Genomic DNA, 15,760 nt, shown 5'->3' with positions numbered 1-15,760 from the left:
ACCAGGAAAAGACCCAAACAAAAAGGAGAATTCCAGACCAATCTCACTCATGAATATAGATGCAAAAATTCTCAACAAAATCCTAGCCAATAGATTACGGCTTATCATCAAAAAAGTCATTCATCATGATCAAGTAGACTTCATCCCAGGGATGCAAGGCTGGTTTAACATATGCAAGTCCATAAACGTTATCCACCATATTAACAGAGGCAAAAATAAAGATCACATGATCCTCTCAATAGATGCAGAAAAAGCATTTGATAAAATCCAGCATCCTTTTCTAATTAGAACACTGAAGAGTATAGGCATAGGTGGCACATTTCTAAAACTGATTGAAGCTATCTATGACAAACCCACAGCCAATATTTTACTGAATGGAATAAAACTGAAAGCTTTTCCTCTTAGAACTGGAACCAGACAAGGTTGTCCTCTGTCACCTTTACTATTCAACATAGTGCTGGAAGTTCTAGCCAATACAATTAGGCAAGACAAGGAAATAAAGGGAATCCAAATGGGAGCAGAGGAGGTCAAACTCTCCCTCTTTGCTGACGACATGATCTTATACTTAGAGAACCCCAAAGACTCAACCACAAGACTCCTAGAAATCATCAAAAAATACAGTCATGTTTCAGGATATAAAATCAATGTCCACAAGTCAGTAGCCTTTGTATACACCAATAACAGTCAAGATGAAAAGCTAATTAAGGACACAACTCCCTTCACCATAGTTTCAAAGAAAATGAAATACCTAAGAATATACCTAACGAAGGAGGTGAAGGACCTCTATAAAGAAAACTATGAACTCCTCAGAAAGGAAATAGCAGAGGATATTGACAAATGGAAGAACATACCATGCTCATGGATGGGAAGAATCAGCATTGTTAAAATGTCTATACTTCCCAAAGCAATCTACCTATTCAATGCCATTCCTATCAAAGTACCTACATCGTACTTTCAAGATTTGGAAAAAATGATTCTGCGTTTTGTATGGAACCGGAAAAAACCCCGTATAGCTAAGGCAGTTCTCTGTAACAAAAATAAAGCTGGGGGCATCAGCATACCAGATTTTAGTCTGTACTACAAAGCCATAGTGCTCAAGACAGCATGGTACTGGCACAAAAACAGAGACATAGACACTTGGAATCGAATTGAACACCAAGAAATGAAACTAACATCTTACAACCACCTAATCTTCGATAAACCAAACAAGAACTTACCTTGGGGGAAAGACTCCTTATTCAATAAATGGTGTTGGGAGAATTGGATGTCTACATGTAAAAGACTGAAACTGGACCCACTCCTTTCCCCACTCACAAAAATTGATTCAAGATGGATAAAGGACTTAAATCTAAGGCATGAAACAATAAAAATGCTCAAAGAAAGCATAGGAAAAACACTGGAAGATATTGGCCTGGGGGAAGACTTCATGAAGAAGACTACCATGGCAATTGCAACAACAACAAAAATAAACAAATGGGACTTCATTAAACTGAAAAGCTTCTGTACAGCTAAGGAGACAATAACCAAAGCAAAGAGACAACCCACACAATGGGAAAGGATATTTGCATATTTTCTATCAGACAAAAGCTTGATAACCAGGATCTATAGAGAACTAAAATTAATCCACATGAAAAAAGCCAACAATCCCTTATATCAATGGGCAAGAGACATGAATAGAACTTTCTCTAAAGACGACAGACGAATGGCTAACAAACACATGAAAAAATGTTCATCATCTCTATATATTAGAGAAATGCAAATCAAAACATCCCTGAGATATCATCTAACCCCAGTGAGAATGGACCACATCACAAAATCTCAAAACTGCAGATGCTGGCGTGGATGTGGAGAGAAGGGAACACTTTTACACTGCTGGTGGGACTGCAAACTAGTACAACCTTTCTGGAAGGAAGTATGGAGAAACCTCAAAGCACTCAAGCTAGACCTCCCATTTGATCCTGCAATCCCATTACTGGGCATCTACCCAGAAGGAAAGAAATCCTTTTATCATAAGGACACTTGTAGTAGACTGTTTATTGCAGCTCAATTTACAATCGCCAAAATGTGGAAACAGCCTAAATGCCCACCAACCCAGGAATGGATTAACAAGCTGTGGTATATGTATACCATGGAATACTATTCAGCCACTAAAAAAATGGAGACTTTACATCCTTCGTATTAACCTGGATGGAAGTGGAAGACATTATTCTTAGTAAAGCATCACAAGAATGGAGAAGCATGAATCCTATGCACTCAATCTTGATATGAGGACAATTAATGACAATTAATGTTATGGGGGGGGAAGCAGAAAGAGGGATGGAGGGAGGGGGGTGGGGCCTTAGTGTGTGTCACACTTTATGGGGGCAAGACATGATTGCAAGAGGGACTTTACCTAACAATTGCAATCAGTGTAACTGGCTTATTGTACCCTCAATGAATCCCCAACAATAAAAAAAAAAAAAAGAAAATCCAAAAGAATATATTAAAAACTATTAGAACTAGAAAGAACGTTCAGCAAGATTCAGAAAACATTTACAAAGCATCTGCATTTATATACACTAATAATAGCAATTTGAAGTAAATTTCAAAATAATATTGCAATTTATAACATCCTCTAAAGCAGGGATCCTCAAACTGTGGCCCGCAGGCCACATGAGGCGGTATGATTGTATTTGTTCCTATTTTTTTTTTTTCTTCAAAATAAGATATGTGCAGTGTGCATAGGAATTTTTTCATAGTTTTTTTTTTTTTTTTAAGTATAGACTGGCCCTCCAACGGTCTGAGGGACAGTGAATTGGCACCCTGTTTAAAAAGTTTGATGGCTCCTGCAGAATAAAATATTTGGTAATAAATTTAAGTGATAAATTTAAATTAATAAATTTAAATGAATCACAATTTAAATTGATAAGATTTATAGAATAATGATCTCCCAAATATTGTTGAAATAAGTGAAATAAGACTTTAAAATAACTAAAATATTTAATAATGTTAACATAAATTTCTCTCAAATTTGTCTACAGATTCAATTACATTATAATAAATATCACAATTGGATTTTTATTTTAAAGAAATTGACAAGCTTACAATAAACTTTATATGGAAATTCAAGGATCTAGTATAGCAAAAATAATATTGCAAAAGAATTATGTTTGAAAACTCATATTCCGTTAATCTAAGCTTATTAGAATGTTATAGCAATCAAGAAATTGTAGTCCTACTATAAGGATAGGCTTAATACCAATGGCATGGAATTGAGGATCCAGAAATAAGTCCTTCCATTTATGCTCAAGTGATATTCAATAAGTGGAGGGCAAGACAATTCACCAGGGTTTTAATTTTCTCAACGAATTATGCTGGGACAACCAAAAGAAAAATGAAGTTTGACCTTTACTTCACATCGCACAAACATTGACATAAATGTGTCATACACCTAAATATAAGAGCTGAGAAGATATAACTCAAAAATATATATATGAAAAAATCCTGGCATTGAACCTGGAAAAATAATTTCTTAGATATTACTGCAAAAGAAAAGCACCAAAAGATAGATAAATTGGTGTCCATCAAAATTAAAACTTTAGTGCTTTAGAAAACACCATCATTAAAATGAAAAGATGATCCATAGAATAGGAGAAAATAAGTACAAATTATATGTTTGATAGAGAATGCTACCAGTATATGCTTACCACTGAACAATATAAAAGGACAACCAAATTTAAAAACGGGCAGAGAAACTGAATAGACATTTTCTCTAAATATGACAAGCACATGAAGATATACTCAAGCTTATTAGTCATGAAAAAAATTTAAGTTGGAACCGTAATGTGATATAACTACACACTCACAAGGATAGGAAAAATTTAAAAAGAAAAAGAAAAAAGCCATAACAAGTGTTGACAAATATGTGGAGCAATTGATTTACTAAAGGGAATGTGAAATTCTATGGCGACTTTTGTAGTTAGGCAGTTCCTCAAAATGTTAAACACAGAGTTACTATCAGGTCCGAAAATTAATTTTGTGATCTCACCCTAGAAAAAGTGTTACATACCTTATTGCCAAATGTCACTACAGTTGCCTTTGAAATAACTCCCCTGGGAAGCTATGCACCCACTGATGCCAGGACCTCATTTACCCTTAAAGCAATTTTGGAATTCTTTTTCTGGAGTGTCTATCAAAGTTGTCATCAAATTAAACTTGATGTCCTGAATGTCTTCAAAATGTCTTCCTTTCAATATTTCTTTCAGTAAAGAAAAAGTTATCAGGGGCCAGATCAGGTGAATGGGGGGGTGTCTAATACAACTATATCCTTAGTGACTAAAAACTCCCTTACAGAGCCATGTGAGCTGCTCTAGTCTTGTGATGCAAAAGCCACACCTTTCTTAGCCAAGATTTTCAGTTAAGACTTCCTATTTCTCGATGCATATTTACTTGGTCTGCTATGCTTCTCACATTTAACTGATAATTTTGACACATAATTTGATGAATTTTTACATTTTTTTTTCAGTTCTGCTCATTACTGGCCACCCTGATCTCTTTTTATCAGTGATGCTGTTTATCCACACAGAAAAATCTTTAATCCATTTGTTCTTCACTACCATTTTCTTCATGACATTATCCCCATAAACTTGGAGTAACATGTCCCAGATTTTACTTTCACTCTTGCCACATTTAACAAATTGATGAATGTTTGTTCATTGCTCTAATTCAAGTTCTGACATGCTTGTGATGGTACATAAAAACACTCAAAAACAATAATTACCACCACTCAGCAAGACACTGCCACCTGTGATACAAACACAACTGTGAGACACAGATATATCAAGGTTATGAAACCTTATTGAGTTGTTTGTACAATGCTGTAAACACATGTTGGCAATTTTGTGAACTTAATTGTCAGACCTCATATGTGATCCAGCATTCTATAAAAGATGATATAATGTATGATTCTACTTATAAGAAATCTCCAAAATAGTAAAATCCATAGAAATGGAACATAGATTAGAGGTTGCTTATGTTTGGAGTGTAGAATGGTAAAATGGGGAGAGATTGCTAATGTGTGTGAAATTTATTTGGGGGGATGGTGAAAATATCTAAAATAAAATAGTATTGGTTTCATTACTCTATAAATATACTAAAAACACAGAATTTTACACTTTAGTGTACACTCCAAGAAGACATCAAATTTGAATTGTTGCTGAACATACAGTCAGACCTAATAATTGCATATGAGATCAACTTCCAAAATAAGATGAGGTTGAGAAAATAGGGCAGGTATAAACTAGGTTTAGATAAACTTTAACTGGCAGAATCCTGTTGGAATGGGAACTTCTAAAAGTCTTAGAAACCACAGAGTGGATGCTCTTTCTTATGTAAGAATATTGTGATTCTCTGAAGCTATATCTGACCTAAGTCATTTTTCAATTATATCTCATTAATGAGTTGCAGTGAATAGAGTGTAGGAGGGAATATTGCTCTTCCAGTTTGGATGATAACTCGTCTTTCACCTGGAAATATGATACAGCTTCCTATAGAGTAGAGTATGAGATTGCTGAATGGTTCAACTCTTCCTGCCTCAGAGCCTAATAGCAGAAAAAAGTGAATTTAATTAGTAATACTAAGATTTTAATAAATGATAGCCACTCTTCTGTGTTACGATCTGTATAGTCAAGTGCTTTGCATACATAATTCATTTAATACTCTTAGTACTTACTTTACTAAGCTGAGTTGGTTTGGGTATTTTAGTTCATGATTCTCATTTAATAAAAAAGGAAACTGAGGCTCAGAGAGGATCGATACATTTCCCAAGGTCACATAGTCAGTAAATGAAGAGTATTGGGACTTTAATTGTCACTCACTTGTCTAGGTACACAGCCAACATATTAAGCAGCACTTTAATTTGTTAATGTTTACCAAAGGAGAAATACTACTTCATCTCATTATCAAGTGAACATCAGCATTCACTCTACAGAGTTTGGCTCTGTACAGAGAAGACCTAGTTATATTTTGATCAGGGAAGAGGTGTGAATAAAGATTAAGAGGGTGAGGTTCTGCTAAGTAAGGACTTAATAGAGTAGGTCATTAATTACAAGCTATGAGATTAAGGCCTTATCAAAGAAAGAATTTTTAAATTATATATAAGCCACCACTTTTACTATTCAAGAATTATTACAAGGTGTAGTAGCTGTTATAATAGATGCTACTGATGGAAGTGTGCTCTACATATTAATAGTGTGAACACAGAAAATAAAATGGACAAGAAAGGAAATTAGGAGTAATCAAAGAGGTCTTCAGGGAGTGGTCTCAATAATAAACTTTCTAGATTTATCAGTTCTGATTAGAGCTGACTCAGGTGCCAGAGTACCAGCATTAAGACACATTGGGATGATAAAATGGAATCAGTTACCAGAATACGTTCTGGCTTTATTTTGACCTTCAAGGGTGCTTACTTTTAGTGACTTGAAGGGGGAAACCTCAGAGAGATATGTTAACCCTTGAAAATTTCAGGACATTCTTTATAAAGGTAACAATTTACTATTTAATTATCCATCCAGACTACATTCAGAAGTCTCCTGTCTACTTTCAACTTGTCATATGCCTTATTCATCCATATCAGACATACATATACCCTAGGAGAACTAAAAGTTCTCAAAGACATAATACTAGTTGATTGATTTAATTTTTCCCACAGAATTAAAGCTAGTATATAGCCTTGCTTCAGGATCCGTATCAGATGCTTTTCACATACCCCTATAACTGAAGTCTCCTGAGAAATAAAATGTACCAGACTGAAGCTCAGAACAAAATAAAAGAAAAATTCTTTTTACACTTAAGTCAAAAATCTAAGGTACTTGTATTCCTTTAGCAGTTACTGCCAATAACAATCTACTACTTACTAACAGAATTTTCCCATTGTTTTGGCTTATCTCTTTCTTCTCTTATCATTATTTTTACTTTGTGTCTTTGTAATTATTCCTCTTCTTTAATGTGCTATTACATGACTCACCAGTCCCCTCTCTCTCTCTGTATATATATATACACACACACACACACACACACACATACATATATATGTGTGTGTCTGTACACACGCACGCGTGAGTGCGTGCACACACACACACACACACACACACACATGGTGGACATCAAGTTTGTGTGCAATTTAAAATAGTTTAATCGAGAGGTGGGGTAATGGCTGCTTTGCACCAAATGGGGAAGCTGGCAGCCTCCAATTTCCACAGCCTGGTCAATCCCAACCAGAGTGCGGGTCTCCCTATACGAATCCCTAGACCCTTTACTGGCTGTGGCAGTGGTGGACTCCTTCGAGGAGGAAGAAAAGGAGAATGGGGTACAGTCAGCTGGGGTGTCGGTCCGTGCCTGATGGATGAGAAAGAACAGCCATTTGAAAAGTGGGAATGGGAGGAGCATTCCAGGCAGCAGGAACAACACATGCAGAGGTTCTAAGGCTGATTTTAACACTAACTTTTCTGGGGTGGATGAACATGCACCCTGATAAACTATGAGGACTTTGTAAACTTTTCTGATATTTTTACAATCGAATGAAGACTGTTTCAGGAAACTAGAAGAACTGAGGACTGCCACATGCAAACTATGGAAAAATCAGAGAAAATGTACCAGGATAAATTAAATATAAAGGTATTTCAGCCAGTGATCATCAAGGAAGATGGTCTTAGTAACTCTTTTACATCTGTGTCTGAAAAGAACTCCTCTCAGCCCGTCTCATTAATGGCATTGTATTTTGAACCTGACTTAGGCCGTTCTTCCTTGTATATGTCTTCCTCTGAAAAGGAATTACCCAACCTAGAAAAAGAGTATCCTGGGAAAAATAGAATGATGACCTATGCTAAGGAGCTTATCAACAACATGTGGACAAACTTTTGTGTTGAAGATTATATTCACTGTAAAAATACTGACTTCCAACCAGTTGAAAAACCAAGGAAGAAATCAAAACAATGGGTGCCCATGATTACAGTACCTGAGCCTTTTCAAATGATGGTAAGAGAACAGAAGAAAAAAAGAAGAGGCCATGAAATCTAAACCAGACATTGAAATGTTACATAAACAGCTCAAAAACCAAGAGGAAGATTTCAGAGTGTAAAAAGAAATGCTGAGCCAATCTGGTTCCTGCATCTTTCTTTGTCCCCTTTATCATGAGTCAGTCAAACAAAATGAAGAGCAGAGGAGGTCTCAGAAGGAAAAAAGCAAAGCAGCTCTTTTAGCCTCACAAAAGCCCTTTAAGTTTATTGCAAGGGAGGAACAGAAGCGAGCAGTGCAGGAAAAGCAGCTGAGAGACTGTTTCAAGAATAAAAAGAAAACAAATCGATTTAAAGCCAGACCCTTACCTCGACCTGTTTATGGTTCAATTACTAATGACAAGGTAAAAGAAGAAGAGCTCTATGGAAATAAAAGGATATGGCTGAGAGCCCGAGAGCTTTCACAGAATTTGTCCCATCTCTTGTAGGTCAGTTCGCCAACTCAGGGATCCCAAGAATCTGGAACAAGCCATAAAATTGAAGTGTAAAAGCAAGGGTTTGTGCCAGACTCCTGATTTTGAAGATCTTCCTAAGAGATATCAGAAACTCCTCCCAGAACACAGATGTTTGGAACTCTTAACAGTCTGTAAACCATTCGATCTTCATGCACCTTCACACGACTCTACTAAATGAGATAAAATGTTGGCAGACATTAAAGCTGATGAAGAAAATTTAAAAGCAACTCACTGGCCTTATTGGTCTCCAAGGCAAAAGTCACCAGTAAGAAGAGCAAGTGCAATTTCAGCTACAACCCTCCAATGCCCACAGTATCTTCCAAAGGACGAGAGCAAGCCATAAGGAGATCACTTGAGGAAAAGAAAATGTTGGAAGAAGAGAGTAATCGGATCATAACTAAGCAGAAGCAAAGAATGAAAGAATTGCAGAAACTCCTGACAACCCGGGCTAAGGCTTATAACTCACATTAAAGTTTAGCTCAAGTGTCCATCTCAAAGTAACATATCTCAGAAAAAGGGAAAAGGAAAGGATGAGAGAATATCAATGAGAACTAGAAGAAAGAGAAGAAAAATTAAAGCACAGGCCACTACTGCTTGAAAGAGTCGCTCAGAAAAATGCAAGAATGGCAGCAGAAAAGCATTATTCTAACACCCTAAAAGTATATCTGATGAGTTTGTTTCCGAGAAAGGCCAAAATGGAAAAGTATTTGACTACTTCAGTAATCAAGAGACAAAACGTTTCACTGAAGATAAAGCTTTAATGAAGAAGAAAACATAGAAGAAAGAGAGAATGAGGAATAAAATCATTTTACCGATACCAACAGCCAAGATTCTTGCAAGGAAAAAGATGAAGCTGGTGAAGAAAGTGGAGAAGAGAAATCAGTTGAAGAATAAAAACTGAGTCATAAGGTCTCTTCTCTACACCTGTCCTGTTGTTTGAAGTATGGGATTCAACAGCCTAACTTGTGCTGTTAAGAACATGCAGGGGAAACCTCCCCAATATGCAGGGCAGTTGATTGAGCAAAGTCCTTTGTAGCCTGAAAGCTGAGTCCAGCTGGTTGGTCATTTGGTCAGTTAGAGTAAGGCTTTGCTTATTCAGTTGTTTTGACCACTGCATATGGTCTCTTTACAACTTTGAACTTGTATTTTAAAAAAAGTGTTTGAGAATCACAGCTGTCATAAACTGATTAGTTATAAAAATAAACATCATTATTTTTGGTGGAGGAAAATAGCTTAGTATTGAGAGCAGAGAGCCTCAATGGCCTTTGGTGATTTCGGAACACACCTATGGAACATATTGCAAGGGTACAAGTCAAATCTATCAAGTATTGAGCACAAATGTCTTAACACTGTGATTAAGTTAATGAGGTGAAAGCTATGTTAATTAGTGGGATGTAAACACTCCAATTTGTACAAATAATCAACACGTTGAATCCCACAAAGGCATAAATGTATTCATGATCTATGTATATATGACTTAATAAAAAATAAAATAAAAATAAAAATTTTCTAAAAAGCATGAATCAATATTTTTAAATATAAAAAAAGTTTAATCTAGTCAATTGTACACAAATTTTTGCCAACCCTGTATATTACATATAAGAAACATATATATTTCTTAACCTGCTAATGATTCTTATGGATGAATAGCTTGCAAAGCTTAAGTGTATACTTCACAACTTTTATTCCTAATGGAATATTCATTTCATTATTATTTTTGAATTGATTAGTGATTTTTAAATTGTGCCTTAGGCTTGAATAAAAAAATAAGCATCTGTAGACATGACTGTTGGGAATGATAGCATGAAAGAATCACTTAGGACTAAACTTTATTTATTCATTTTATTTATTTTTTAATTAAATTATTTTTATTCACTTAGGACTAAACTTAAAACTTCTCATATGCACTTCAACCTGAGTATCTATTGCTTTAAATATTTTATATTTATTCTCCCTTGTGATATTATCAGTGTGATTTTAGATATTTTAGTTATTTGGAGAAAGGCATTAAAAAATAAAATTACCTTGGTTTTAAATGTACTTCTGACAAAAATATGTTGCACATTTTCTTACTTAACAGGAATGTTAACATTCTATTTTCAGTATTTAATAATTATAAAAAAACATAAGGATCTTTTACTTTAAAGAAACACAATTTTTCCAAGTGTACTATATGAAAAAAAGTTTCTTCACCTTTCCATATTACAACTGTCTATTCACTCTTCTGTGTGACTCATATCTTGGAACTAATCTAAGATAGAAATTATCAGGCCACTATGTAGATCTTGGAAAATGTAAATTAGTATCTAAATATAGTTCAGACTAATATCTAATTAGATTTGTCTATGGAATTCTTTTTTACATTTTTCACTGAGTTATGATTACATTCAGCAAAATGCACAGATTTTAAATGTATACTTTGTTTAGTTTTGACAAGTGTCTACACCTGAATCCAACACCCCAATCAGATCATTGCCGCCATCATAGAGTTAACTTGTATTCTTTTAGTCTATTCCCTGTACCTCCCAGGGTCAACCATTTTTGATTTCTATATCCATGAATTTATTTCTCTTATAATAGATTCCATTTTTTAAAAAAGGTATGTTAACATACTTTGCTTAATACTTTGTTGCAGCAATCATCTGATTTCTTTTCTGAATGTATTTGTTTTCATTCGTTTTTGCGAGGTTTTTGTTTCTGGTCCCTATCTTAAACATTGTTATTGTTGTTAAAGTTTAAGCCTTTTTAATTTTGTGAAGGCAAAAAGTGGAAGTCTCATGAACACATGTATATGTGAAAATAAAAAAAAAATGGAATCACACAGTGATGATTACTTTGATTCTTGGTTCCTTAACCGAGTATAATGTTTTTTCAGATTAATCCATGTTGTTGCAGTTCTCAATAGGCCCTTTCTTTTGATTGCTGAATAGTAGTCCATGTATGGATATATTATAGTCTTTGCTCAGTCTGTTACTGACGGGTAAGTGGGTAGTTTTTCAACAAATTTCTATTATGACTGAAGTGGTTATGAACATCTTTGGGTAGACATAGGTTTTCATGTTTCTTGGGAAAATAGGAGAATTGCTATGTCATAAGGCAGCTATATATTTAGTCACAAAGTTACACCATTTTCCCTTCCCACCAGGAATATATGAGAGATCTATTTAGCTTTATATCCTCTACAACATTTGGTGTTGTAAGTTTTTTAAATTGTAGCCATTCTAGTGTATCATTGAGGTTTAACTGAATTTTACTAATGACTAATGATACATAGTATTTGTTCATCTTTTCATGTTTTTATTGGCCATTACTATTTCTGTGTCTGTGAAGTGTCTGTCCAATATTTTCTTCCCTTTGTTATTTTGGCTTATTTTTAGGGGTTCTTTAGATAATCAGGATGTAAATCCACTGGGAAATACACACACCAACATGTTACATATTTATAGATAGAGGCAGACAGGAATACAACTTTATTCTTTATATCCATCTATAATTTATGTACCTATCTTACTGTCTAGTCTCTATATGATAGTGATATACTAATACCTAAGTTTATACAGTTTTCAGGATAGCCTGTTATCAAACATTTTAAATGCATTCATCCCAGACCATGGAAGTTGTAGGAATGTAAACACAGTTTGTATAAGAGTGTGGAGCCCCTGAAAGGAAAAGAATAGAGGTTTAGCCAGTCTTCTTAGAGATCCAAAGTTATCAATGCCTTGACCTTTGAAGCAGGGAAAATTTAAAGAAGACAAAGGAGCAGGAGATAAAGGTAATATAACCAAATTCACCATATTCCACATCAGGACTCTATTACTGGAAGGGTGACTGACAAACTGGTTCTGTGCACAATATATAATGAATGCTAAATTTGATCTGATAACAAGAATTCTGAAATTCTGAAAAAGTTTTGGCAATAATAGACCTTTATATAAGTATATATAAGTTTAAAGTAATATTTATTAAAACTGTAACACATAAGGACTGGAACATTTTTACTTTTGTATACCTATGTAAACATGGCATCATGGGATAAGGTACATTCTCCTTCATTATTTTCCATGCCACTAAAGGGAAGAAGGCTAGAAGTGATAAATGAATAATTTTCCATAATTAGTCATACTTCTTGGCCTTTGATATTGTTAGGGAATTTTGGAAAACAAAACAATACAAAACAAAAATAGCAACAATAAGAAACCCCCAAATTTCATGTGTGTAGCATATCACTCAGTAAGAAGGCAGTTATTTGAGTTTTCTGTTACTTCATTTAAAAAATACAAATAACTGATTTTTTAAACTTATATTTCTTTTCTGAATTGTGGAATCCTTGATGAGGCCACAGAGTAACATACTTTGTATTTTGTTCTTTAGCTGTTTCTTTTCTTTTCCGAGGTCCTGCTTAAGCAACAACACTGTAGCAAACAGCATTAAAAAACCACTCATCTGAGAAAGCACACACTGTTCTTGCGTGTGCTGACATAGTCAGCACAGATGTAGCCAAAATACCCACCACACTTCAAATAAACAACACAGGGAGAAATGATATTGGTGTTCACATTCTTCCAACATCCTGAAGAGAATATTTTCTGAACCATATCTTTCAATACCAAATCCTATAGTTCTCCAGATTTTTTTTTTTTTTTGAAATACATAGTAAATAATGTTTCTTTTTTTTTTATTGTTGGGAAATCATTGAGGGTACAAAGAGCCAGGTTACACTGCTTGCATTTGCTGGATAAAGTCCCTTGAATTATAGTATCCTGCCCCCAAGAGGTGTGTCACACACTGTGGACCCCGCTACCCTTCTTCCCTCTCTTTGCTCCCCCATTCCCCCTCTCCCCACCGTGTACTAGCATCAGTTGTCTTCATATCAGAATTGAGTACACTGGATGTTTCTTAGAAATAAAATGGCCTTGGTTTATTTGGATTGCTTTATGTAGTCCAAAGAGAAGTAAGCCCAGTTGGGAATGTAAGACTAGAATGAGACAGTCCCCAGTAGAGCCTGGACAATCTCATCAAGAAAACCTGAAATCTGCACTCAAGAACTGAAAATGTACTCATACACTAAAAAATGGGTCACATGAACTACCCATAGGTACCTCTGTACGTGTGTGTGTGTGTGTGTGTGTGTCTGTGTCTGTATGCTTGAATATACTCATAGATAAAGAAACAAAGTGTATAGTACAGAGAAAAGTCAAAGGAGTTGAGTGGAGCAAATTGTAAAAGGCTTCATGGCAGGGGTGTGTTTATTATCATGTTTTGTAGACATAAAATATGTGTATTGCTAAGATGTTCCTTCTTGTGTTGTTCTCCATTAGAGTGATACATGAAATATTCAGGATACTTCAGCGGAGAAAATTAAGAGAACAAACATAGGTCCTTGCTATTAAAGCATGAAGAAAATGAACAGGAATGAGAACAGTCTCATCTGTAAGAAGTAGGACCAATCATTAACTCAATTATCACAAATATAAGGAGGTATGGATCAAACTTTATTGAAACCAAGTAGGTGGCAATCTCTAAAAAGTCATATAGAAAATAGATTGGACTAGGTTAATTAATTCAATGAGATTTAGTGGGTGATTTCCATGTATCAGGTAGTAGTCTAGATTCTGGGACTATATTATTGAAGCATACAGGTAAAAATCTCTGCCCTCCTTGAGTGCATATTCTAGTGTGGAGAAAGAGGCAATAAACATAATGAGAAAATTATAGCGTATGCTGCAAGGCAATAAATGCTATGAAAAAAAGTAGGAAGTTATCACAGGAGAAAAAGTCATTTTAGCAAGTTGAGGAAAATATGGTCTCGATGTAACATTTAGGTTTCTGTCAGTGATAGAATTTAGTATGTCATTAAAACTAGATTGCTATTTTTTTTTTTTTTTTTTTTGTAGTTTTTGGTCGGGCTGGGTTTGAACCCGCCACCTCCAACATATGGGGCGAGCGCCCTACTTCTTTGAGCCACAGGCGCCACCTTGGATTGCTATTCAAGGGAGTTTAATTAAAGGCATTGATGACTGAGAACAAGTCTCAGCTATCTTCAGGAGAAGCCTAGAGAGCTTGGAATGCACTGAGCAATAGCAACCTGACAACTTGATAAAAAGGAAAACCACATGCTAATACCCCAAAGCAGAAGTAAAGTAAGCAGAATGGCCATTTTCAATAAAGTAGTTGAAGAAATGACATTACAGACCCTGGGACTCTGTTCACTTATATGCCATTGGAGAATGGGAACTGAACAGTTGAAGACTATCTCTAAATCCTACCTGCTAGTTTGTAGTCTTGCATAATAGACATATGGAGGGAGAGGCATGTGGGATTTATATACCCATATACAGGGTACTCAGAGTTCTTTGGGGCAATATTTTGCTAATTCTTCAGATTTAGATGGGTGTAAGCGAAGGAAAGAGTCAGTTCTCATTCATGTTCTGCTTTTAAGAAGAAAACTGGACAAAAATGAACTAAGCACATATTGTCTTCAATAGCAAGCATCTAAGATGAAAAAAGAATTCTAATTATATGGTAGTCTGAGCTATAGTTTGACACATAGTTTCAGAAGATAAGGGTAGCTCTTTTGAGGGATTGGGTTTTGGAAGGTGAACATTGATATTAGAATAGTAAAACATTAAAGACTGAGGGAGTGCATATTGAAGACTTCATCCTGGATCAAAAAAAAATATATAGATAATATGGTTACTCCATTTTTTTCTAACTGTATTGTCATTTGTTATATAAAATGTGTTATTTCAGATGAATTTCAAATGCCATGTTAATTATTCCATTATTTTTTAAAAGAGCCAACAGAATAAAAATATTAGGAATCTCAACATGTCTGTGTCTTTGTGCCCATTTAATTTAATCAATAAGATTAACTCAAGTAATTTTATATACATTTAATAAAAATTCTTTAAAATATTAAAGTAATAGTCATATTAGTAAAACATGGCTTTAAAGCCTTGAAATGTTTCAAACAAGAGTGCAAGTAATTGCTGGCCAAGTGTTGTACTTCAAGGGTTCAAGTTAAACTACTTATAAACTTTGTAATAGATTGTTATAGAAAAAAAAAGTAGGCAAAGACAAAATAACTCGAACTGTTTTCTAAGTAATCAAAGAAACACAGAGAATCATAGACTACTTTTTATAATAAATCCAATATTAATAGTCATTATTGCTATACATAAATTATGTAATCTAGATCTAGGGAGGAAAAAAAACTGGTTTAAGGTAGGATAAGTTAATGGTTAAAATAGGGCT

At 34.8% G+C, this 15,760-nt stretch overlaps 1 pseudogene; it reads left to right on the top strand.

Moving 5' to 3' along the window:
- The first annotated feature begins 7,188 nt into the window (after positions 1 to 7,188).
- LOC128578393 (protein FAM161A-like) lies at positions 7,189 to 9,400 on the top strand (annotated as a pseudogene).
- The last annotated feature ends 6,360 nt before the right edge of the window (positions 9,401 to 15,760 follow it).

This window comes from Nycticebus coucang, chromosome X (genome assembly GCF_027406575.1).
Source record: "Nycticebus coucang isolate mNycCou1 chromosome X, mNycCou1.pri, whole genome shotgun sequence".
NCBI lineage: Eukaryota > Metazoa > Chordata > Mammalia > Primates > Lorisidae > Nycticebus > Nycticebus coucang.
The sequence above is the reverse complement of the archived record's forward strand: the minus strand, read 5'-3'. Positions and strand labels throughout refer to the sequence as shown.